Source organism: Tupaia chinensis, unplaced genomic scaffold (assembly GCF_000334495.1).
Source record: "Tupaia chinensis unplaced genomic scaffold, TupChi_1.0 Scaffold138601_1, whole genome shotgun sequence".
NCBI classification, from domain to species: domain Eukaryota; kingdom Metazoa; phylum Chordata; class Mammalia; order Scandentia; family Tupaiidae; genus Tupaia; species Tupaia belangeri.
The window spans coordinates 327674-351645 of record NW_006198494.1 but is presented as its reverse complement, the minus strand read 5'-3'; the positions used below and the strand labels follow the sequence as shown (position 1 = coordinate 351645).

The window sequence follows — 23972 nt, the reverse complement described above, 5'->3', positions numbered from 1 at the left end:
GGTAGACTGCAGTTCGTGTCCCAGATCTGGCGGCTTGCTTTTTCACTCTCTCACTCTTTTTCTCTGGTCAAATTAAATAAAAATGATAATAAATAATTCTTTAAAAAAATTAAAATGTGGGGGACCAGCAGTTAGCATAATAGCTATGTCTCTGGACTCCCATGTAGTCAGCAACGGTTCAAGTCCCGGACCCGGTAGTTTAAACTCACGCTGGGCACTTGTTCGTGCGTGCCCAAGATCCCAAGAGGAGAATGGAAGAGAAGGGACTGTGATGTGGCCAAGCCCCCTGGGGGGTGATTTCTCACTTTCTGTCTCTCTGTCTCTCTGCCTCTCTGTCTCTGTCTTTCTGGCAAGCGCACGCACCCTATAGCAAAAATACAGACACAGATGTTAGAGACACTGCTGGTAAGAGTTCAAAAGGAAATAAAACTTTAATTATTGGAACATGGAGGAAGGAAGAAAGAGGATCCTTTTGTGGTATCAGAGAATATAAGGGAATTGTGTTCCCAGTTATGTGAAAACAGAACTTGTAAATGATTAGATTAAGCATTTAGTTGAGGAGATTCCCAAGCAAAGTGTTGAAGGTACAGCCTAGTTCTGTCTTGCTGCTTACAGTAAAATTTGAGAGGAAAGAGACAGACTGAGGAAAAGAGTCAGGTCTTTATGGTTTGGGAAATTCTTACCCTACCCAGACTGCAAAAGATGCTAAAATTAACAGATGTCACTTTCAAAAAAGCATATTCTAAAGAAAAGACTAGGGATGTGGTTAGACAACCTTTTGCTAATATCTCAGAAAGATAAGGTCAGACAGTTTTGTGCCACAACAGCCTCTGTAGAGATTAGGCATGAGACTCAGTGATCCTCAGCTATCTCCATAGAAGCCCAAAGCAGAGACAAAACTATTAAGAAAAGATCTGTGGAGGAGCCTCTTAAATAATAGAGTAAACCCTGGTGTAGACCCATAGGTTCTTGAGAATGTCCTATTAGAAGAAACAGTTTGGGACCAGCAGTTGGCGTAATGGCTATTTCGCTGGACTCCCATGTAGTCGACTGTGGTTCAAGTCCTGGACCTGGTGGCTTAAACTCATGCTGGGTGTGTGTGCGCGAGCCCAAGATCCCGAGAGGAGAAAGGAGAAGAAGGGACTGTGGTGTGGTCATTCCCCCGGGGGGTGATTTCTCTCTCTCTCTCTCTCTCTCTGTCTTTCTGGTGTGTGCACACGCCCTATAGCAAAAACCTCTCCAAAAAAAAGAAACAGTTCTAGCTTGAACTGAAAATGACAGGAAAAAATACAACATGAAAGAAGGACATTGAGCTCTCAAATTCTACAGACAAAACCAAAAAATGGCTGATAAAATTACTCATCTGCAAACATATAACTTCCATAATAAGTAGAAGGTAGAACTAAGTTCCAAATAGTGGAGCCTTGAGTCTAGAGAGTAGGATCAAAAATTGCAGAGGTTAATGAGAACAACAAAGTTTCCCTGGCTAGATTTCAAAATTAAATGGACCAGGGAACCAGCAGTTAGCGTAATGGCTATGTCGCTGGACTCCCACATAGTCGACCACGGTTCGTGTCCTGGACCCGGTGGCTTAAAACTCACGCCGGGCGCATGTGCGTGCGTGCCCAAGATCCCGAGAGGAGAATGAAGGAGAAGGGATTGCGGCGTGACCATCCCCCTGGGGGGTGATTTTTCGCTTTCTGTCTCTATGTCTCTCTCTGTCTGTCTGGTGAGCGCACGCGCCCTACAGTGAAAATCTCTCAAAAAAAAAAAAAAATTAAATGGACCAGTGACTCCTGTATTCCTCCTATTTTCTCTCCTGTTGAACTGGAATGTCAGTTACTATTATCCTATGCTTGCCCACCACTAGGTTGTGGGAGAGGGTAAGGTGCTTCCTAGTGCCCCAGATTTACAAATGCGGAAGACTTTTGTCTTTGGGATTATGCCCAAAGTCTCAACCATACCTAATTTAGATGACTTAAATGAGATACGGGACTTCGGAGCTGATGAGACTTAGGTACCATTTTGGATTTTGGGTAGACACTGTAATGGCTGACACTTTTTGGGACCTACAAGTGGAGTGAGTATATTTAGCATGTGAGACAGGTATAAATCTCTAGGGACTTGAAGGTAAGTGGTGGTAGACAGACTGATGACCCCCTCAAACGTCTACCTCTTAATCCGCACAACCTGAGAACACAATACCCTACATGGAAAGAGACTGCTAATGTGATTAAATGAAGAATGCTGAGAGGAAGAGATTACCCAGATTGTCTGGGTAGTCCAATGTAATCACAGGGTCTTTAAAAATCAGTGAATGGGGCCAAGAGGTGCCATGGTGATTAGGTGCTGGACTCCCTCCCACATGGCCATCTGTGGTTTAGGTCCTAGACCCAGAAGCTTGAAAACCATACCGGATGCATGTGTGTGCCAAAAACCCAGTGAGAATGGAGAAGGGACTGTGGTGTGGCCATCATCCAGGGGGTCATTTTTCACTTTCCCTATCACTGTCTCCCTCTAGTGAGCATACACTCCCTATGGCAAAAACTCAAAAACTCAAAAAAAAAAAAAAAAAATCACTGAACCTTTCCTAGCTGAGTTCAGAGGGAGGAAGATGTGTTTATGGAAAAACAGTCAGAGAAATGCAGCACTGCTGGCCAAAGATGGAGGAAGACCACCACTAGCCAAGGAATATGGGAGCCTCGAGATGCTGGGAAAGGCAAGGAAATGTATTCTCCCCTAGAGTCGCCATCATGCAGCAAAGCCCTCCTAACCTTGAGTCTAACCCACTTGGGCCTGGGTTGGACTCCTGCCCTTCGAAACTGCCAGGTAACAGATGTGTGTTGCTTTAATCCATTACAGTTGTCATAATGTGTTACAAGATAAAACTAATAAGCCTCGTGGATCAATATCCAACACGCTCATCCCTTGGCCAGCCTGAGGTCCGACGGCCCACGGAATTGACATACCCTTATCTCTGCCTCTTTCCGAGGACCCTCCCACCCTCCTCGGGTTCAGTGGGGATAATTTCAGCAGAATGGCGTGCAGCTTGACAGCAGAAGAGGCTCCTGAGCACTGCGCAAACTCTGAGGAAGTGGAACGTGTCTGTTTACTTTAGCTCATTCTTGGGACTACATTTGCCTCCAAGTGAAACAAAATTTACTTTGAATACATTTTACAGTGTTCTACTTGAAACAGCTGGTTGGACTTTTCAAAAAAGCATCTTGTCAGAATTATGTATTATTTTCCTAAGACATATTCCACCCACTAAGTCATACCAGAAGCCTTGGTAATCTCGGCAGATGATGGTGTGAACGCAAATCCCTTCGATTTCCATTCCGCAATAAGCGTCTTTGAGGAAGATGTGAATCTATCACACACCTCTGATGGAATGCTAAGGAAACATGCATGCACACCCGTGGCCATGTCCGCCGCATGCCTCTGCGTGCAGAAATCGACAGACTCACAGTCCTAGTGCTGAACCACCAAAGCCAGACCATCTGCCTAACGGCAAAGCCGAAAGCAAAGGCAGGGACAATTAAACCCAAGCTTTAACTGATTCTTTCCTTTTCAATCTCCAACATAATGTGCCTCAATTTGGAAAGGATTACCCATGCACAATAAGGAATGAAAAAGAAAAAAAAAAAGTTAAACTGAAAACCCACAGAGAAAAATGTACCCAAACCAGGGAGTCTGAAGGCTCGTGTTCCAAGTCCCGCTTGTATAAATACTGATCCTCCACCTCACTGAACTGTTGACATTACATAATTAGCCAGTTACAATAATAACACTACACTGCCACAACCGGAGGAATTTTAACTACTCTAGTGAATTGCCCGTCACCAGCTACATCTGTGCTGGTCTTCAAAGCAAAAGCCGAGAAAGAAAAGCGATGAACATTTAGTATGCAGACTGACACCGAGAGAAATGAGAAGTCTGGCCCATCTCAGATTTGGGTTCTCCAGAGTTTTCTTTCCCCCATTCGTTTTTGTTGTCATTGTAGTTGTTTTTATTTAGTTCATTCAGCCTTTGGCTGTTGCCTACTTAAGTAAACAAGATTCCATAACATCATCTCGTGGAAAACATGTATTATGAAAAAAACTATGCATGGAGTTCAGATTTTTTAAAAAATTTTTGCACTCAGAACAACTTGTTCTTTAATTCCATTTCCATGAATTTTTGAAGTCCCCTTGTATCCACGCTGAAATAGTTGAGGATATTAATTTACATTGGATTCACATGTATATGAAACAAACTTTCAGACACATTGATTTTTCATCTTTATAAACTTTAACATTAAAAAAAACTCAAACCCATGAGTTCAGATCCTCCTACACTTTCACTTTTTAAACTCAAATGCATTCAAACAAACACTTTTCAAGAAATCCTCAGACATCTCAAGCCCTATTAGTATTCCGAGCACTAGCCAGAGGAAGGGTTTCACCTGCCAGGGACCCCTTCTTTTCTCTTTATTCACATATTCCCTCCAGGGACCAGAGTGTGCTGTATTCTCTCCTTAGTAAACTAAATTAAATCTGAAATGTAGCCTAACCCAGGCACTGGGGGAAAGACACACAGAGAATTCTGAATGTTCTTAGACTGACTGCCTATGTGGGAAAGCTCAGTCCTTCTATCAGGAAGCCAAGTATTTCTTCCCAATTGCTTGAGACCACAGAACTATAAACTACGAAATCTGGAAGGAAGCTTAGAGATCATCTATCCCTCTCTTGTTGTTTTACAAAAGAAACAGAATACAGTATCTTTTCTCTCCTATTGCCATTAAGCCACAAAACCATGTTACACCTAGCATTCCAGGGTGGGCAAGTTCCTCTCCTTACTCCTGGGTAAGGACAAAAACAGAGGGCTGTGGCTCACGTTCCATTAAAGGAGACGTATTGAAAATAATGGCGTTGGGGGGCCAGCAGATGGCATAATGGCTATGTCACTGGATTCCCACGTAGTCAGCCATGGTTCGAGTCTCAGAGATGATAACTTAAAACTCACGCATGCTGGGTATGTGTGCGTGCATGCCCAAGATCCTAAGAAGAGAATGGAGGAGAAGGGACTGTCGCATGGCCATCTCCCCCGGGGGATGATTTCTCACTTTCTGTCTCTCTGTCTCTCTTGTCTCTCAGGTGAGCGCATGTGTCCTATAGCAAAAAACTCTCTGAAAAAGAAATGAATGGCCCTGGGACCAGCAGAGAGCATAGAGGTTACATCACTAGACTCTCACATGGGTGCCTGCAGTTCGAGTCCCGGACCTGGTGGCTTGAAACTCGGGCCGAGTGCCTGTGTGTGTGTGTGCCCTAAATCCCAAGAGGAGAATGGAGGAGAAGGGACTGTGGTGTGGTCATCCTACCTGAGGGGGGTGGTTTCTCTCTTTCTGTCTGTCTCTCTCTCCAGGGAGCACACATGCTCTATAGCAAAAATCTTTCTAAAAAAGAAAAAGGAAATAATGGCCTTCCTGTGTCATTTATCCTTTTCTTTTCTCCTCTATTTTAAGGTATCTCAGCTCGTCCTCAATCCTCCCTACCTTATACCTCACATTCAAAATTCTTTCATCAAACACTTTTCCAAAACTCACTCTTGGAGATTAATAAAATCTTCTTCCAGGTCCCCCGAAAATGAAAATAATGGGGAAGGGCTAGATGGCAACACGGCGGTACAATGTGACATCCCATGAGGCAATCACACATGGGAACATCCCCCCGGTTAAAGTCCAGGGACCCCTTGAGTAAGGTAGGCACACGCATCCCCATGATCTGGGCTGGCTGAAAGCTGGGGGACAGTGGTGTTGAGACTCTGTTAGGGGTGCTGTCTCTCTTTCTCTGATAAAATACATTTTTTAAAAAATTAAATGCTTGGGAACCAGCAGTTAGCGTAATGGCTATGTCGCTGGACACCCACGTAGTCGACCGCGGTTTGCGTCCCGGACCCGGTGGCTTAAAATTCACGCCGGGCGCATGTGCGTGCGTGCCCAAGATCCCGAGAAGAGAATGGAGGAGAAGGGATTGCGGCGTGACCATCCCCCCTGGGGGGTGATTTCTCGCTTTCTGTCTCTATGTCTCTCTCTGTCTGTCTGGCGAGCACACGCGCCCTACAGTGAAAATCTCTCTCAAAAAAAAAAAAATTAAATGCTTAAAGAAAATAATGGTGAACATGGAAGCACTAGGGCAATACCTGAGTGTTTAAAGGTCCCCCAGCATAAGTCTGTCAAGATTCTGTGAATAACCGTCTGCTACATTCATGGGAATGTAACTCCTTATCGTGTCCAGTTTTTAAATCAAAAAGGCTCTTTCTTTACTTGTGGCTGCATGTGTGCATGCACCTTGTGAGAGAGAGAGGAGAGGAAGAGAAAGGGAGAGGTCTCTCTGAAGTCTGGTCACGCCACGATCCCCTCCCTCCAGTGCTCCAGCCCGGGCCGAGGCACTCACACGCATGCCCATTCTTAGGCCATTATAAAACCCAGTCTTACCTGCTCTTGAGGAACTCTGCTGCTGTTGTGCTCTTATTCTCACTCCTTTCAGATGACAATGCTAGAGGGGATATCAGGTCTGACAAAAATGGTCTCATATTCATGTGCTCACCACTGTCTAAACCCCCTTACCCTGCCTTCTTTTCCTTTATACTACAACCGGTCTATTGTGTACCCACCTGTCTACGCATCTAGGTAGACAAATATATGATATTCATTAGATATCTATTTTTGTCTAGCTCTCTCTCTGAAATGAGAAGAGAGGTTATATTTGTTTTGTTTATTACTGAATCCTTAATGCCTCGAGTTATATCTGGCACATAGTAGAAACTAATTTTTCTTGAATGAGTCATTTTTCTTTTTCCTTTTTCTTTTTTTGGAGAGATTTTTGCTATAGGGTATGTGCACTTGCCAGAAAGCCAGAGAGAGACAGAGAGACAGAAAGCGAGAAATCACCCCCCAGGGGGGATGGCCACACCGCAATCCCTTCTCCTCCATTTTCCTCTCAGGATCTTGGGCACGTATGCACATGTGCCCAGTGTGAGTTTAAGCCACCGGGTCCGAGACTCGAACCATGGTCGACTACATGGGAGTCCAGTGACATAGCCATTACGCTAACTGCTGGTCCCTTGAATGAGTCATTTTTCTTGAAATGAATCTTGTGGCTTAAATGGAAGAATAGAAAGGAATATTTGAATGAATGGAGACTATTCCAGAGAATCCAAATATGTGGTTATCATCCTAATACTAAATAGCCTTGATTCAGTGTAATCAACTTAATAATTTTAAAGTTGTTTGTCTCACTCTTTACAGGAAAAGAAAGGTAATACATTATTGCAACTGATTTACTAGAAATCACTAATTTTTAACATCCAAATCAGATAAAACGCAATCACTTAGAAAAAGAGGATGATCCAAAAAAAATCATGCACTAAACAAATGCTTGTATGTGAGGAAAGTGTAGCATTATCTTCTCTTTTTTTTTTTTTTCTTTTTGAGAGGTTTTTCCTATAGGGCATGTGCACTCGCCAGAAAGGCAGAGAGAGACAGAGAGACAGAAAGCAAGAAATCACCCCCCTAGAAGGGGTGTCCATGCCACAATCCCTTCTCCTTCATTCTCCTCTCGAGATCTTGGGCACACACACACACAAGCATCCAGTGTGAGTTTAAGCCACCGGGTGTGGGACTCAAACTGCAGTCAACTACCTGGGAGTCCAGCAACATAGCCATTACCCCAACTGCTGGTCCGAAGGGAGTGTAGCATTATCTATTTGATTCAACACACGTGCAGTATAATTAAGAACGCCAACAGATTCATTGTTTTCAATGTATTTTTAAAGTTTGTTTCTTGAGAGAAAGAGGCACCCTTGCTAGCACCCTGCCACGCTTCAATCTCCCCTCTAGCCTTCCAGTCAACCAAGATCACACGCACACCCATGTGTGCCTGGTGTGTGCCAGGTCAACTCTGGATCCAAACTGCAGTATTCCACGTGGCCCCAGCACTGCAGGACAGCACCGTACCACCTGTACCACTGTGCTGGGCCTCAAAGTATCCTTCATTTCTTAATATTGCCAGGAAAATGAAAAATTCCTTAAATATTATGATGGAGACTAAGAGTATGGAAACATCAAAACCAACATCCAGAACGTAAAGTAAAAGAGACATTTTAGGAATCTCTCTTACTGACTCATTTGAGGCTTTGGATTCAGCCTTGCTCCCATGTGACTTGCAAAGGGCCAGGGAATGCGTTTCCTGAACACGAATGGTTAGTTTCCGCGTTAATGATTCACCTCTCCTTTCTTGCTTATCTGCATAACAGGCTCTATTGCAAAAGGACTTGCAGGAAGCAGAGTGTTCAAGTGTAAGGGATAACAATGCAGCCAGTATTCGGCTGTTAGAACACCTTACTCTGTCTCCTTAGAGATTATACCATAAAATAGATATGTCAGTAGGTAAAGATTTTTTTTTCTAACCTAAAAGGAAAGAAGATGACTTTTCATAGATTTTTTTTCATGACTTAAAACACACACACAGACATCTTTTTTTTTTTTTTTCGATTAGGCTTTCCCTATAGGGCATGTGCATGCGCTAGAAAGACAGAGAGAGACAGAGAGACAGAAAGCGAGAAATCACCCCCCAAGGGATGGCCTCGCCACAACCCCTTCTCCTCCATTCTCCTCTTGGGATCTTGGGCATGCACGCACACATGCCCGGTGTGAGTTTAAGTCGCGGGGTCCAGGACTCGAACCGAGGTCGACTACATGGGAGTCCAGCGACATAGCCATTATGCTAACTGCTGGTCCCAACACACACACAACTTCTAAAATTAAAAAAATGTCATTAAGAGGGACCAGCAGATGGCGTGCTGGTTAAGGTGCTAGATGTCCACATGGTTGAGCACAGTTCAAGTCCCAGACCTGGTACCTGTGCATGCGTGCCTAAAATCCTAGGAGAAGAAAGGAAGAGAAGGGATAGTGGCATGGCCATTCTTCTTGAGGGATGATTTTTCACTTTCTCTCTCACTGTCCCTCTCTCTCTCTGGGGAATGCATGCACCCTATATCAAAAACCTTGAAACAAAAAAAAAGCCAACAAGAAACCAACTAGTTAGGACATGACTATTTGCTGAAAGTCTTTGCTAAAATAACAGGAGAACAGAAAAGGGACTAATATTTATATAAAATCATGACATTTATGAAACTACAAATATAAAGCCAGCTGGCTGTCTCCATTGGCAGAGCTAACAGAAAGATTAGTTTGTTTAGAAAGCAGTAATAGCTTCTGCCATTCTTTTTGCCTATATTTGCTACCTGGAATACAGTAGTAAAGAGGCTAGAGAGTATTAGCAAACAGTCCTGTGAATTTCCACTGACTGCACGAAAGATACTAGCTCTCAGGGCACACCCATCAGCAGGCTCACCACAAACCTACATCCCCAAAGCCTGAAATCCACCCAGTAGGCAGGAGAACTCTTGCAAAATGTGTACATTTTCAGGGTAAATTATCTACTGATCATTTTTCCCAACACTCTTCTTCAACTCTAACTTTGAAGGTGCTTCCCACTTCACCCACAATACCAGATCACATCACACATGCACATATCAAACAGATCTGACCTTCCACGCTTGAAGACTCTAGAAAACCAGATGGTGAGGCCAGGAGGCCGCACGTAACCCACATGGACTGTGAAGTCAGTCAGACCTGGGCTTGAATCCAGGTCAGTTCACTGCACTGCACTTTCTTCACTTCCCCAAGCCTCACTCGAGCACGGCCATTCTTTTCCTTTGGAGTCATTCAAATTTAATCATCTAACAATATTCTGAAGAGAGCTAAACCTCATGACCTTTAAATTCAATCCATAGCAACCACTAATTAACTAGGAGACACTGAAAAGGAGATGCCTATCACTGCACGAAGACGGCTGATGGCGAAAAGATTCCTAACTTCCTAATTAACCTGGCCTAAGAATGTTTTGTTATTTTTTGCACACTGGTTAAGTGTGGAATATGCTAAGACAAAGTCCTTGCCCGAGGGCGCATTATCTAAATTACATCTTGAGTAGCATCACCTAAAATTAAACTGGACCAAGCAACAGAAGATGGACAGCCGTGGACGAGATTATGCTTGTGAGTGATTAGCTGGGAGACACAGGGTTTTAGGTCCTGACTCAAATTCTAAGTGCCTCATCACAGCTTTCAAACGGTGATGGATTGCTGGGTAAAGTCCTCTTTCCTCCAAGTACTTTGCAAATGTGACCAGGATGAAATTTCAATTGGAAGGGAGAAGTTTTAGTCGAAATTTCGAGATTCCTTTCCCCATCTATGAAGATAATTATCTAAGAGGGTTGCTCTTTCGTTTTTTTTTTTCATTTAGCTCACAAATATCACAGGATAAATGAAGAGCAGACACCGCCTCTGCTGACTGGTAACCCACACCTGAGTGCAGGGTGACAGCTCAAAGACAACGTGGGCAGGAGGAAACAGCAGCCTGTGGCTCGGAACCTTGACAGACACCTGAATGCATCCAGGTATACTGGGGATTGAGGAGAGAATTCTGAAATGTACAAGTGATTTGCAATCTCAGCTGACCTCTTAGCTGCACAGAAACAAAAATTACTGAGAGCACTATTTAGTTTTTTAGGAAAATATTTTACTTGTTAAAAGGTGGCTGCCAATTACTAATGCCTGCTACCAAAGCCAGTATGGCTAGGAAAGAGAGATGAAGAAATGGGAAGGTTCAGGGTAGGGAAAAGACAGATCTGGGACATGGGGGCAGGAAGGAGGAGACAGACCAACACCCAAGCCCGAGCCAAAGGAGGTTTCAAGAGTGAGAGGAACTGGGGAACCAGCAGTTAGTGTAATGGCTATGTCGCTGGACTCCCACGTAGTCGACCGCGGTTCACGTCCCGGACCCGGTGGCTTAAAAACTCACGCCGGGTGCATGTGCATGCGTGCCCAAGATCCCGAGAGGAGAATGGAGGAGTAGGGATTGCTGCGTGACCATCCCCCCTGGGGGGGGGGCGGGGATTTCTCGCTTTCTGTCTCTATGTCTCTGTCTGTCTGGTGAGCGCACACGCCCTATAGCGAAAAAAAACTCTAAAAAAAAAAAAAAAAAAGAGTGAGAGGAACTGGAACTATTTTCTGTAAGAACTCAGCCTCCTGTTTCCCCCAAGCTTATAGGAGAATCTACTGTAACAACAGCTTTGAGGAAATGGTGCTGTAGGAATGAAGGAAAGGGACTTTTTTCTGCTTGAGGCAATGAGATCTGAGAGAAGGCAGCCATGACAGTGGGGACAATTTGATAAAGAAATCAGGACTCCCAAGAGAAGGCAGAATCCCAAGGTTGCAGAGACCAGAAAAATGCACACCACAAGCTTCCTCCCACATCCTCCACCTATGTCCAGTGGCTACCTCCTCCCGAGAATATTCAGGAACACTCCAAAGAACACTGGACCTCTCAAAATATACGGGGAAGGGACTCAAGTCATTTTATTTACCTAGTAAAGGACAAACACACAGAGCTGAAAGACTTAGAGACCTACAGGTAATACAGAAAATTTAGGGCAAGTAAAAAATAGTAATTTCTCCAACAAGAGTAATGATTGCCTTATTTTCTGCACAGAAAGTACCATACTTTAAATAAAGAGGTAACTAGTAAAGTATCTGAACTTACTGTTAAAAATCTATTTAGACAAAAATACCAATGAGAATAACAAAATAAACGTTATTTTGTTAACTATTAAATAGTCATATTTAAGTCATTTTTGGTCATTTTACGATACATTTTCTTGACTATTAAAATATGCTACCAGGAACCAGCAGTTAGCGTAATGGCTATGTCGCTGGACTCCCACGTAGTCGACCATGGTTCGTGTCCCGGACCCGGTGGCTTAAAACTCACGCTGGGCGCGCGTGTGTGTGTGCCCAAGATCCCGAGAGGAGAATGGAGGAGAAGGGATTGCGGCGTGACCATCCCCCCTGGGGGGTGATTTCTCGCTTTCTGTCTCTATGTCTCTCTCTGTCTGTCTGACGAGCGCACGCGCCCTACAGTGAAAAATCTCAAAAAAAAAAAAAAATGCTAGCTATCATATCAATAAGAAATGTATCCTTTAAATTCCACTTACAGCATTTCTCACTCTGAGGTAAATTAAGATTCCCCTGAAAACTTTGATGCCTCTATTTTACATAAAAGAATTCTTTTGGCTATCTCTCATGTTATTAGGGCTACTAGCAACTACTTTTCTAGTTTCTAGTTAAAAGATTTTAAACAGCTTAAGATACTGTAATACAGTTTCCTTGTGACAGATCTCTGTCTCTCTTCACTTAGGCAGTCTCGAAAAATAACAAAGCAATCAATGTTAAGGTGCTGGACTCCCACATGGTCAACCATGGTTTGAGTCCCAGACCTGGTCCATTGAAACTCACACCAGGTATGTGTGATGCATGCCCAAAATCCTGAGAGAAAAATGGAGGAGAAGGGATCACGATGTGGCCATCCCCCTGGGGCCTTCTCACTTTCTGTCTCTCTTGTCTCTCCAGTGAGCACACACACCCTATTGCAAAAAATCTTTCCCAAAAAACTAATAATTATCTAACCAGACATCTATAGTCTATAAACTGAAATTTTTCAGCAGGTAGATGTCAGAAGTAAATAAGGCATCAGTATAAAGAAAATATGCTTTGGAACAAACAAGAAGGGTATCTGTACTGAGTGTCTGCTCCCATCCCAAAATTCAATCTAGCTGGAATCTCAGAATGCAGTATTATTAGGAAAAACACTCTTTACAGATGGTGTCCGTTAAGATGAGGTCATACTGCATTCAGGTGGGCCTTAAATTCAATGACTAATGTCCTCGTAAAGAAGCCATATGAAGACAGAGAAATCAGAGCTAAGCAAGCAGTGAGACAAGAGTCAGGCACTGGGGCCAGGGAGGCACCAACCAAGGAATGAAAGGTTGCTGGCCACCACCAGAAATGAGAAAGAAAGACAGGTTGCTTTCTAAGAGCCTGCAGAAAGAGCAAGGCCCTGCTGCCATCTTGATTTCGTTCTAGCCTCTAGACCCGTGAGAAAACAAATATGTTGTCTTAAGCTACCCAGTTTGTGGGACTCTGTTAACACGGTCTTCAGATACTAACACAGCCTGTCTGTCCAAAAGGCATGGCTGCAGAAATCCCATGACCCATTCTTTTTTAAAGTGAAATACTAATGCAGTGAAGATAAACAGTACTCGTATAATTTTCTATTTCACACTAACAACTACACAGTTTCCAGATTTCCTCATCACTCTGGTTGTAAGTCATGGTATCCTTACCTTCAGGAAGCTCTTTGTGCCTTCAGACTGCTTTAAGGTAAAGGCAAAAACCTAACCACAAAAAAGAAAGGCCCTCTATGCTACTTGTTACTCTAATAGTAAAACCATTAAGACGTGATCTGTTGTTTTTTTCTAATCATTTCTGAAAACGCTCCCCTCATTTACAGTACGAACAATAATGAAAATGTTGTGATCATTGTAATTCACCGAAACTTTGACAGGCATAAAGCCCACAAGTAAAAACGTCGACACGCTCAAAAATCTTTAAAGCTTTTCTGGCGTATTTAACAATTTCAACCTGCCTGCCACAGTTCAATAAATTCTAAATGAAAAGCTTTGTGCAGAAGTGGCCAAAATTGGCAAAATAATTCCTTCCATACTCCCTGTATCAATTTTGTGCGTGTGCTTCGAGCTTTCAGCAAGGAGTGTTAAACACATGTTCTCTTCTTCTCTGATATTTCTAGACTGAGTCACTAAGGAAATATTCATAGTTTAATCAATGTATCACTTGTAACTAAATTTTTCAATGGAATCATGCATTCACTTTGACATGTTCAACAAAGTCAGACATAGTATAAAAGCAAAACAAAACAAACAAAAACTAAAAAAATCCTGAAAATCAAAATTTCTAGAGATGAGGAGCCACAGATGGCATAATGGCTATGTCACTGGACTCCCATGCAGTCGACCACAGTTCAAATCCTTGACCCAGTAGCTTAAACTCACGCCAAGCGTGTGTGCGTGCATGCCTAAGATCCCGAGTGGAGAATGGAGGAGAAGGGATTGCAGTGTGGTCATCCCCCCTGGGGGGGGGGTGATTTCTCGCTTTCTGTCTCTCTGTCTCTCTCTGTCTTTCTGGTGAGCGCACATGCCCTATAGCAAAAACCTTTAAAAAAAAAAAAGAAGAAGAAGAAAAACAAATTTCTAGGAATGAAATTAAGCAGCCTTATTCCAGTAATAGATAAGATAGTTTTGGCTTCAATAGTTATTCTTTCTGAAGAGACTCACACTAGTCCGAATGGAAACTTTACCATCCGCCTACAATGAAACACACTGTGGCTCTCAGCTCTCTCCATTGATTACCGTTCAACTGCACCCAGGAGAAAGTGAATGCTTACCACAATAAGCAAACACAATACCTTCCCTCAAACTATTTCCACCAATGCAGAAAGGATTTTCTGCAATTAGTCAGCTCTATTATAAAGTAATAATGCTGTCAGCACCTGTGCTGATGTTTTGCTATTATTTTAGTACTGTTAAGACAATTTCATTAAGGGGTGTAATGGTTGGGGCACTGGATTCCCACATGGCCAACTGAGGTTCAAGTCCTGGACCCAGCAGCTTGAATGTCATGATGGGTGTGTGTGTGTGCGTGCGCCCCTAGGATCCTGGGAGGAGAATGGACTGCGGCATGGCCATCCCCACTTTTCCTCTCTTTGTGTGTCTCTCTCTCCAGCCAGCACACAAGACCCATGGCAGGGGTGAGGGGCATGGAGAGGATCTGGTATTCTACTTGGACGAGTGCTATGTGGGGCCAATGTGGACAGAAGTCAAGATGAGTTAGCATGAATTTTCTTATCTTCATCACAATTCTGGGTGTGAAAAGTCACAACAAGATCAGTGTTAGGGCAGGAAAGACCAGCTTATGAGAACAGGTACACTGTTGCTTCCTTCTTCTCAGAACTCCTTGGCAATCACAACTTCTGTTTCCAGGGCCACTGCTGCATAAATGAAATCGGGATGACCCTATGCTGTTAGCGAAAGCAGGATGTGAAGGTAAGGAACGAGCTTTGAAACCAGGCAGGCCAGGGCTCCAACCCCCACTCCCTGCCATTCTGTGCTCTTAGGCAAGTTGCTCACGTTTCCTGAAGTTCAATTTCTTCATTCAAGTGTTGCAAGTCTGAAGGCAGGATCCCATACATAAAACACTTAATGCTATTGACGTCTGCTCCATTCGATAAACTCCAGTTCCTCTCCCTTTCTTCTCCCTCCCCCCAGCTAAGTTTTAACTTTCGGTAGAAACGCTGCAGATGTGTCGGCCTTCACCAGACAAAGCACAAGGACTCCACCCCCAGAGAGTTATTTGGGGGATCTTTTTTCTTTAAAACATAAATAAGTGCCTGCAGCTATTCCAGGGCTGCTATGTTCTACTTCGGTACATACAGATCTTCAGTCTGCAAGTTAAAACCGTCATTTCAAAATTGTTCCCTCTGGGACAAACAGACCTTACTCTGTTACTAAGGATGTTAGGGCTTATTAAATGGCTGAGTAATTATTACAGTGTAGGCCTGTCAGGGAACACATCACTCCCTACACAAAATAAAGGTCTTACCACACAGCCCTGCCAGTCACCTCAAGAAAAGGCCCCTCAGCCTGGGAACTGGATATAAGTATGAGGTCTCTATGTAGAAAATAACTCTCCCAGTGATGGAAGAGGACAGTCAATGAGCCTTGGGAATAAATTAGCTGTGGTTAGATTCAAAATCTGAACAAAGGGTTATTTTGTTATTGTTACTGATCATTTTTTCCTGCCTCTTCCACCCTGGATATTGGCTAAAATCCTTTTTTTTTTCCCTTCTTTAGCTCTGCTAATTAAGGCAATCTAAAGGATGGAGACTTTGTTCACGTTTCAGCTAGACTTGTAAAAGGGAACTACCCCGTCCCTGGCAGTCAGCATGAGAACTGCTGGAAAACTACACCATGAGAACTCCCAAAATATTTTTTAGGAGACAGACAGATCCAAGATCAATTGGTGGGCAGCAAAAAATAAAAAAGAAAGAAAGAAAAAGAAAAAGACAAGAAAGGAGTCAAAGGGATAGAGACAGACAGAGACCACGTCCTCAGTCAATATGGAGTAAAGATAGTTCTCCATCTAACGTTGTACTAAAATTGTATTAGTGTAGACTTCAATATTTTTTTTTTACTGTGAAATAAAGCAACATGCAAACATGTACAGAACTAAAATATGCAGTTCAAACATTTATCACAAAAGGAAACAATCAGGTAACCTCCACCAGGACAAGAAATAGAGCTCAGCAGAAGTGAGGATTATTCCTCCTGACCCCATTAGGAATTAAATCCCTCTCTTTCCCAAAAGGCAATCACCATCCTGACTCTATGGTTTTGTTTGCCTTTTGAAAATGTCATTTATTTTTTTAAATTATTTTATATAACTTTATTTATTTATTTATTTATTTATTTATTTTGACTAGAGAGGAAGAGAGAAAGTGAGAAAGCAAGACACCAGGTCTAGGCTTCGAACTACAGGCAGCCATGCTGGAGTCCAGCGACCTTAACCACTATACCATCTGCTGGCCCCAAAAAATGTTATTTAAATGAATCATGAAGTCTACATTCTTTGGGACCTAGTGTCAATTTTGTTCTACGTCATGTTTGTGAAATGTGTCCACGGGGTTACCTGCAGTTGTCAGTTTATTGCATTTCATTACTGCATACTATTCCTCTGTATCTGGCAATTTAGCCATCTGATCTTGGTGAACATTAAAGTCTTCTCCAGGTTGTAGTTATTATGAATGATGCTACTATAAACTACCCTGAATTTGACTTTTATTGGCACTTGTGGTAGGTGCATCGGAAGGAAAGAAAGTGCTGGATCACAGCGTACACGTACCATACGCCTCTGTAGAGTAGACCCGTTTCCCGAGTGGCTGGACTGACTGCATCCTGCACAGCTCTGCTTGGAAGCTCCAGTTCATCATACCACTGACATACTCAGTGGATGGTGGTGCTATCCCCTGTGTGTTTTATCTCTAATTCCTTAGTAATCATTGGTGCTGACCACTTTTTCAAAAGCTTCTTTGTCCTGTTTTCACTCTGCATACTTAAAACCCTCTAAAATTGTTATTATTTTATATAGTCAATGGTTATGTATAGTTGCATTGTCTTAAAGAGATTTTTGGTATAGGGCACATGCACTCACTGGAGAGACAGAGAGAAAAAGAGAGACAGAAAACAAGAAATCACCCCCCAGGGGAGATGGCTATGCCCAAATCCCTCCTCCTCCATTCTCCTCTTGGTATTCTGAGCATGCAAGCTCATATGCCTGGTGAGCTTCAAGCTGTCAGGTCTGGGACGCAAACCACGGTTGGCCACATTCAAGTCCAGCACCTTACCCACTACACCATCTGCTGGCCCCTATTGTTGCTTTTTTTTTTTTTTTTTTTACCTCCAACCTGGAATAATTTTTCTGCTACCTGAATATCTTTTCATATTTTCTTCAGCTGAAGTCTGTGGCAAGTTTTATCTGAAAATGTCTTTATTTCAACCTAATATACAACAACTATTTTTACTGGACATAAAACTCTAGGTTGACCATTATTTCTACTAAGAAGTCAGCCACTGATATAATTATAGTTACTAACTAGGAAACAAATATGTCTTTATTTCCTCTGGTTGCATGTATAATGTCCTCTTTGTTTTTATCAGTTTAACAATGATAAGCCTAGGTATGAATTTCTTATTTATCCTTGGAGTTTATAGGCTTTCTTGAGTTTGTAGATACAAGTTACTTTATCAGCGTTACAAAGTTATTTTATCCAAGCTGTCCTCCACTTTAGCTCTTATCTCTTTCCAAGATTCTAAGTTTTTCTTTTTAATTGCCAGAGGAGCCAAGTATTTATAAGAGACAAAAAGTGAGAGAAAGGGAGAGAGAGAGAAAGCACTCTACAATGGGGCAGTCAGGCCAGTTGGTGGCATGGCGGTCAAGGCAGTTGGATCGCACATGGCCAACTGCACAGTTCAAGTCTTGGACCTGGAGACTTGAAAAATATGTGTATGTGTGCATACCCCAAATCCTGAGAGGACAATGAAGAAGCACCTTCCACTCTCTCTCTCCCTGGTGAGCACATGTGCCCTAGAGCAAATTAAAAACCAAAAAGGGACACGGTCCTGCTGCAATCCCTTCTCCATTTCTCCATTCTGTCGGGATTTGGGGCACATAAGACACAAACCCAGCACATTCTTCAAGTCACCAAGGCTGGGATTCAACTCGCAAGAGGCCATGTACAGTTTTCTATACAGAGTGAACTTCTGCACTACAAGGCCAGTCCCCGAACAAGTATCTTACTACCTCTCACCACATCTTCTATGTTCTTGACCTCTCTTTTGTATTTTGCATCATGTTCCTCTCTATATTCTATATTTCCTTTCAACTAGTTTTTTCTTTTTAAAAATTTGCTATAGGGGGCCAGCAGTTGGCGTAATGGCTATGCTGCTGGATTTCCATGTAGTCGACCACGGTTCGAGGCCCGGACCTGGTGGCTTAAACTCATGCAGGGCACATATGTGTGCGTACCCTAGATCCCAAGAGGAGAATGGAGGAGAGGGGATTGCGGTGTGGCCATCCCCCCTGTGGTGGTGATTTCTCGCTTTCTATCTCTGTCTCTCTCTGTCTTTCTGGCGAGCACATGCACCCTATAGCAAAAATCTCTCCAAAAACAAAAAAGGAAAACAAAATTGCTATAGGGTGTGTGCCCTCGCCAGAGAGGCACAGACAGAGAGAGAGAGAGGGAAAGTGAGAAAGTACCCCTTCCACCCACCCAGGGGAATGACCACACTGCAATCCACTCCCCTCTTCTCTTTTCTTGGACTTTTGGGCACACATGCACATGTGACTGGTGTGGTCTCCAAGCCACCAGATCCAGGAATTGAACTGAGCAGTCAGCTATGTGGGATTCAGCCACCTTAACCACCCCACTGACCCCTCATCTCTTTGGTTGTTTCCAATCCGCTGTTAGGCCTATCCAGTAAGTTGTTCATTTGGGTGGTTGTAATTTGCAGTTCTGGAATATCCATGTTTCTCTCCTGTGCTCCTTAGTTCTCTTGAATTCTAGTCTATCCTTGAAAATAGAAGACAGAATAATTGTCAAGTCTGTGTCTGTAACACCAATACATGAAGCCTCTGTGGAAAAGTAAACTTTTTCTAGTGCCATCATTCCCCTGGCTTTTGCTAATGTTTATTTTCTTCCTCAATATTTGATTGTCCATTGGATATTCCTTTTGCAAAACTGCTAGTAAAAACAATATCATTTTTCTAGAGGGGATTTAAAATCTTTCCTTCTGGATACCAGGACTACTAGAATCATCTTAATCTAATTGCAGGGAATAAGAAGATGAGAACCTAGGCCTATATTTTCTCTGTTTTGGGCCCAATAATTCTTCACTTTTTTGTTGTTGTTGCTGGAGAGGTTTTTGCTAGAGGGCACATGTGCTCGCCAGAAAGACAGAGAGAGATGGAGAGACAGAAAGTGAGAAATCACCCCCCAGGGGAGATGACCATGCCACAATCCCTTCTCCATTCTCCTCTCAGGATCTTGGGCACGCATGCACATGTGCCCAGCATGAGTTTAAGCCACCGGGTCTGGGACTCAAACCGCAGTTGACTGCGTGGGAGTCCAGTGACATAGTCATTACGCTAACTGCTGGTCTCTTCACTTTTTTTTTTTAAGAGATTTTTTTTTTTTTTTTTTTTTTTTTTTTGTGTGCATTTTTTTTTTTTTTTTTTTTTTTTGCTATGGGGCACATGTGCTTGCTGGAGAGGCAGAGAAAGTGAGAAATCGCCCCCCAGAGGGGCTGGCTACATCACAATCCCTTCTCTGCCATTCTCCTCCTGGGATTTTGGGCTTGCATGCACATGCACCTGGCCTGAGTTTCAAGCTGCTGGGTCCAGGACTCAAACTGTGGTCAGTCATGTGGGAGTCCAGAGCCTTAACTACACCACCTACTGGCCCCCATTCTTCACCATCTTAGAACCTCTCCAATGCCTCTTAAGAAGTCTTTTATCTACTGTCCTCATATTTCCTGGCTCACAACCACAGGAAGCTCCTTGACCCTGTGTTTCATTTTAATAAGCTGCTCCTTTACTTCATCCCCTCAAACCTACCCATGAATCAATGAAAAATTGAAATTATCCATGGCTGCTTTACCTTTATCCAGTGAGACATCTTAGTCTCTCTTTTTAAGTCCTGTAACTAGTTTAGACTATTTTACTTTAAAAATAACAAGGAACACTCAAAAATAAAGGCTGACTCTTAATTCTGTTGCTTTTATTTTTCATTACACAAAGGCCCACTCCAGAAAAACCATACTCGTTTCATTATTTTTTGTAAAATGAATTGCCTACAGAACGATGTCATAACCCTTTAAATATAAACAAACATACTGGTATTTTTAAATCAACTTTTCAAATGAACAGTCCTGATGCTACCATACAACCAATAAATGATAACATTTATTTACCATTTTTGATTAAAACAATATTATATACCTTTGAAATATGACTGAAATTGGTCTTGTGGCTGTAGGACACCGATCAAAGGAAACACACCAAGTTTCAACTGTTTTCTTTACTGTATAAGAAAACACTTACACCAACTGCTAAATACACGGGACACCCAGGTATATGTGGACAAATTCAAGAGAACCACTGAGAGAGTACAAACAGCATGTAGTTTCTACATTCCTCAAAACCAGAATGTTCTCTGAAAGGAGAAGTGCAAAGGTTTCATAATAGTGCTTTAGAAAAATTAATGGGTCCAAATTATTGCATCTAATAAGATTTTCCACCCTTCCTGGCAATATTTCTGGGCTGGACAAAAAGGTAAATTACCATGCGAGCAAGTCCACAACAGGGGCTCTGTCTCCACCTTTCATTTGCTTCCCATGATCAGAAATTGGTTTCCAGGTTACGACAGCTTTCAACATATCACACCACCAATGAAAGGCCTAATTCTTAGAGCACCGGCATGATGAATACTCTTCACATCCCAGTTATTAGTATTAGCGTTCTGCACTTCACGTAGTCCACGCACAGCAGAGTGTTAAAGCACTAGGTTCTTCACTCTTTGTACACTGTGATTTTCTGTAGGGCCAGTCAATATACACTGAGAACACACCTTTGTAAATGTCAAAATATGTGTGTGTGTACATGTATGTACATGTATATGTGTGTGTGTGTGTGTACACTTTTTTTGCTCCTCCTTTTTACATTATGCTAAATATCATGTATAGGCATTCTGACGTGTATATTTTAAAACAAAATTTATTAGAAATAATACATTCTCTATAAAAATAAATCAAATTTTCTTTTTTTCTCTCTTTTTTTTTTAAACTTTGCCGGATGGTACATGTTCTAGTTGGACACAGAGAGAAAGAAAGCAAGAAAGCACCTCCACGCCCATCCTCTGGAGTATGGTCATGCTGCAATCCCTCCTCCTTCAACTTCTCTCTCTTGGGATTTTGAGCACAAATGCACACACATCTGGTGTGTTTCTCAAACTGCCTGACCCAGGAATCGAACAGCATGGTCAACCATATGGGATCCAGTTGCCTTAACTATCAGACCAGGAACTGGCTCCCAATTCTCTTTTTTAAAGTATTCAGTTTGTATAAATCTTTGTAAGTATATACATACATACATTAAGCAAAATGAATACTAAAAAAGATACATGAAAAGAAATCACACCTAGATACATTATAATGAAATTGCAGACTTCAAAGACAAAGAGAAAACTCTAAGAAGCAAAAAGGTAGATCATCTCATAAAGGAATGACAATTAGGCTCACACAGACTTCAACAGAAGCAGAAACAATGAAGACCAAAGGTTGTATAAATACCCTAGATCAACCTGGACTTAAACAAGATTCCTAAAAGTAAAGGCCTGTGCAGACAGATAAACTGAGAGGATCAATTGTCAACAGGGTTTTATCAACTGGAGCTTCTACAGGACATATTTCAAGAAGGAGCGCAATCCTACAGAGCGAGACAGAGTTGTAAGAAGAAAACATAAGCAAATAAATCGGTAAAATGAAGGCAAATCTAGACAACCAGAATAACGTCTAGGGGTTTTTTTGTTTTGTTTTGTTTTGTTTTGTTTTTTTAAAGGAAGTGAATGGAGTTATGTTGAAAGACCCTTGTACTATTTGGGAGGGGTTTACTATCAAGTTCAGCTTTAGACGCTGCCAGGTATGTCTGGGCAGAGTCTAGAGAACCACTAAAAGAATAGGGAGACCATATAATTTCTACATTATTTAGGATAACATTAGAGGTTGTTGAGTTCAGCAAGTGGCGTGGCAGTTGGGGGCACTGGATTCCCACATGGCTGACCATGGTTCAAGTCCCAGACCTGGCAGTTTGCTTTCTCGTCTTCTCTCTCTCTCTCTCTCTCTCTCTCTCTCTCTCTCACTCTCTCTCTCACTCTGGTCAAATTGAAAATAATAATAATGATAAATAAAATGAAATCATTCTTAAAAAAAATAAAGAACATTAGGGGCAAATCCACCCCCAGATTTTAGTGGCTTAAAACAACATTCATCATAACAGTTTAATAATGTCTATTTGGCAAGAACAAGGACTCGGTGAAGGGCTTCCTATTTTGTGGCTCTACCAATCCTTAGGGTCCCATCTACTTTTTTTTTTTTTTTTAATTTTTGCTATAGAGTGAGTGTGCTTGCCAGAGACAGAAAGTAAGAAATTACCCTCAAAGAGGATGGCCATCCCTCAATTCTTTCTCCTCCATTCTCCTCTCAGGATTCTGGGCACTCATGTACATGCACATGCGTGTGTGTGTTCACATGCACGCGCACACACACACACACACACACACACAGACGTCATGATTCTCAAGCTGCCAGGTTCAGGACTGGAACCACTGAGCTGACCATGTGGGATGCAGCACCATAACCTCCATTCTACCTGTAGGCCCCAGCCTCATTACCTTCTGCATCCAGAGAACTGAAGGTGAAAAGGGCATGGATGAGGTTCACACACTCCTTGAAAGCCTTGGCCCAGGGGTCAGCAGGTGACATAGCTGTTTAGGTGCTGGACTTCACTGACTGCAGTTGGAATCCCAGACCTGGCAGCTTATTGTGCCAGGCGTGTGAGTGTGCATGCCCAAAATCCCAGAAAGAGAACAGAGAAGAAGGGATTGCAAAGTGGCTATCCCCGCCAGGGAATGAGTTCTCACTTTGCCTCTCATTGTCTCTCTGGCAAACACATGTGCCCTATAGCAAAAATCTTAAAAAAAAAAAAAAAAAAAAAAGGAAAGAAAGAAAGAAAGAAAGAAAATTCCTTGGCTCAAAAGTGGCACATAACACTTCTGATCACATCCCATTGGCTAGACCTTAGTCACATGGTAATACATAACGGTAAGAGTCTGCAAAATGTTCAGTGTGTGCTCAAGAAGACAGACCCAACGCAAAGTATTGGCAAATGTTTGAGTTGATGATATGCAAATCATCCTAATTTGATCATAATACATTGTATTTATGTGATGAAAAAAACTACACTGTACTCCCTAAAAATATATATATATAAAACATTTAAAATTATGTAGTATATCTTATATATAATAGTTTATATTTTATATGTAAGTATATTTTACCATATATATATTGAAACAGTTACAGTTAATATGGTAAACCTTTTTTTAAAACATTGTTTCTACTGTGGGACCAGCAGTTAGTGTAATGGCTATGTCGCTGGACTACCACGTAGTCGACTGTGGTTTGCGTCCTGGACCCAGTGGCTTAAAACTCACGCTGGGGGCATGTGCGTGTGTGCCCAAGATCCCAAGAGGAGAATGGAGGAGAAGGGACTGCAGCATGGCCATCCCCACTGGGGGGGGGGGGGTTTTTTGGCTTTTTGTCCCCCTTCTCTTTCTTCCTCTC

At 42.4% G+C, this 23972-nt stretch overlaps 1 protein-coding gene across 1 annotated transcript in view; it reads right to left on the bottom strand.

Annotated features, from left to right (window-relative positions):
* The window catches only part of SH3RF1 (SH3 domain containing ring finger 1), a 223744-nt gene that overhangs the window by 110766 nt on the left and 89006 nt on the right, over positions 1–23972 (bottom strand). The gene's annotated exons all lie outside the window — the stretch shown is intronic.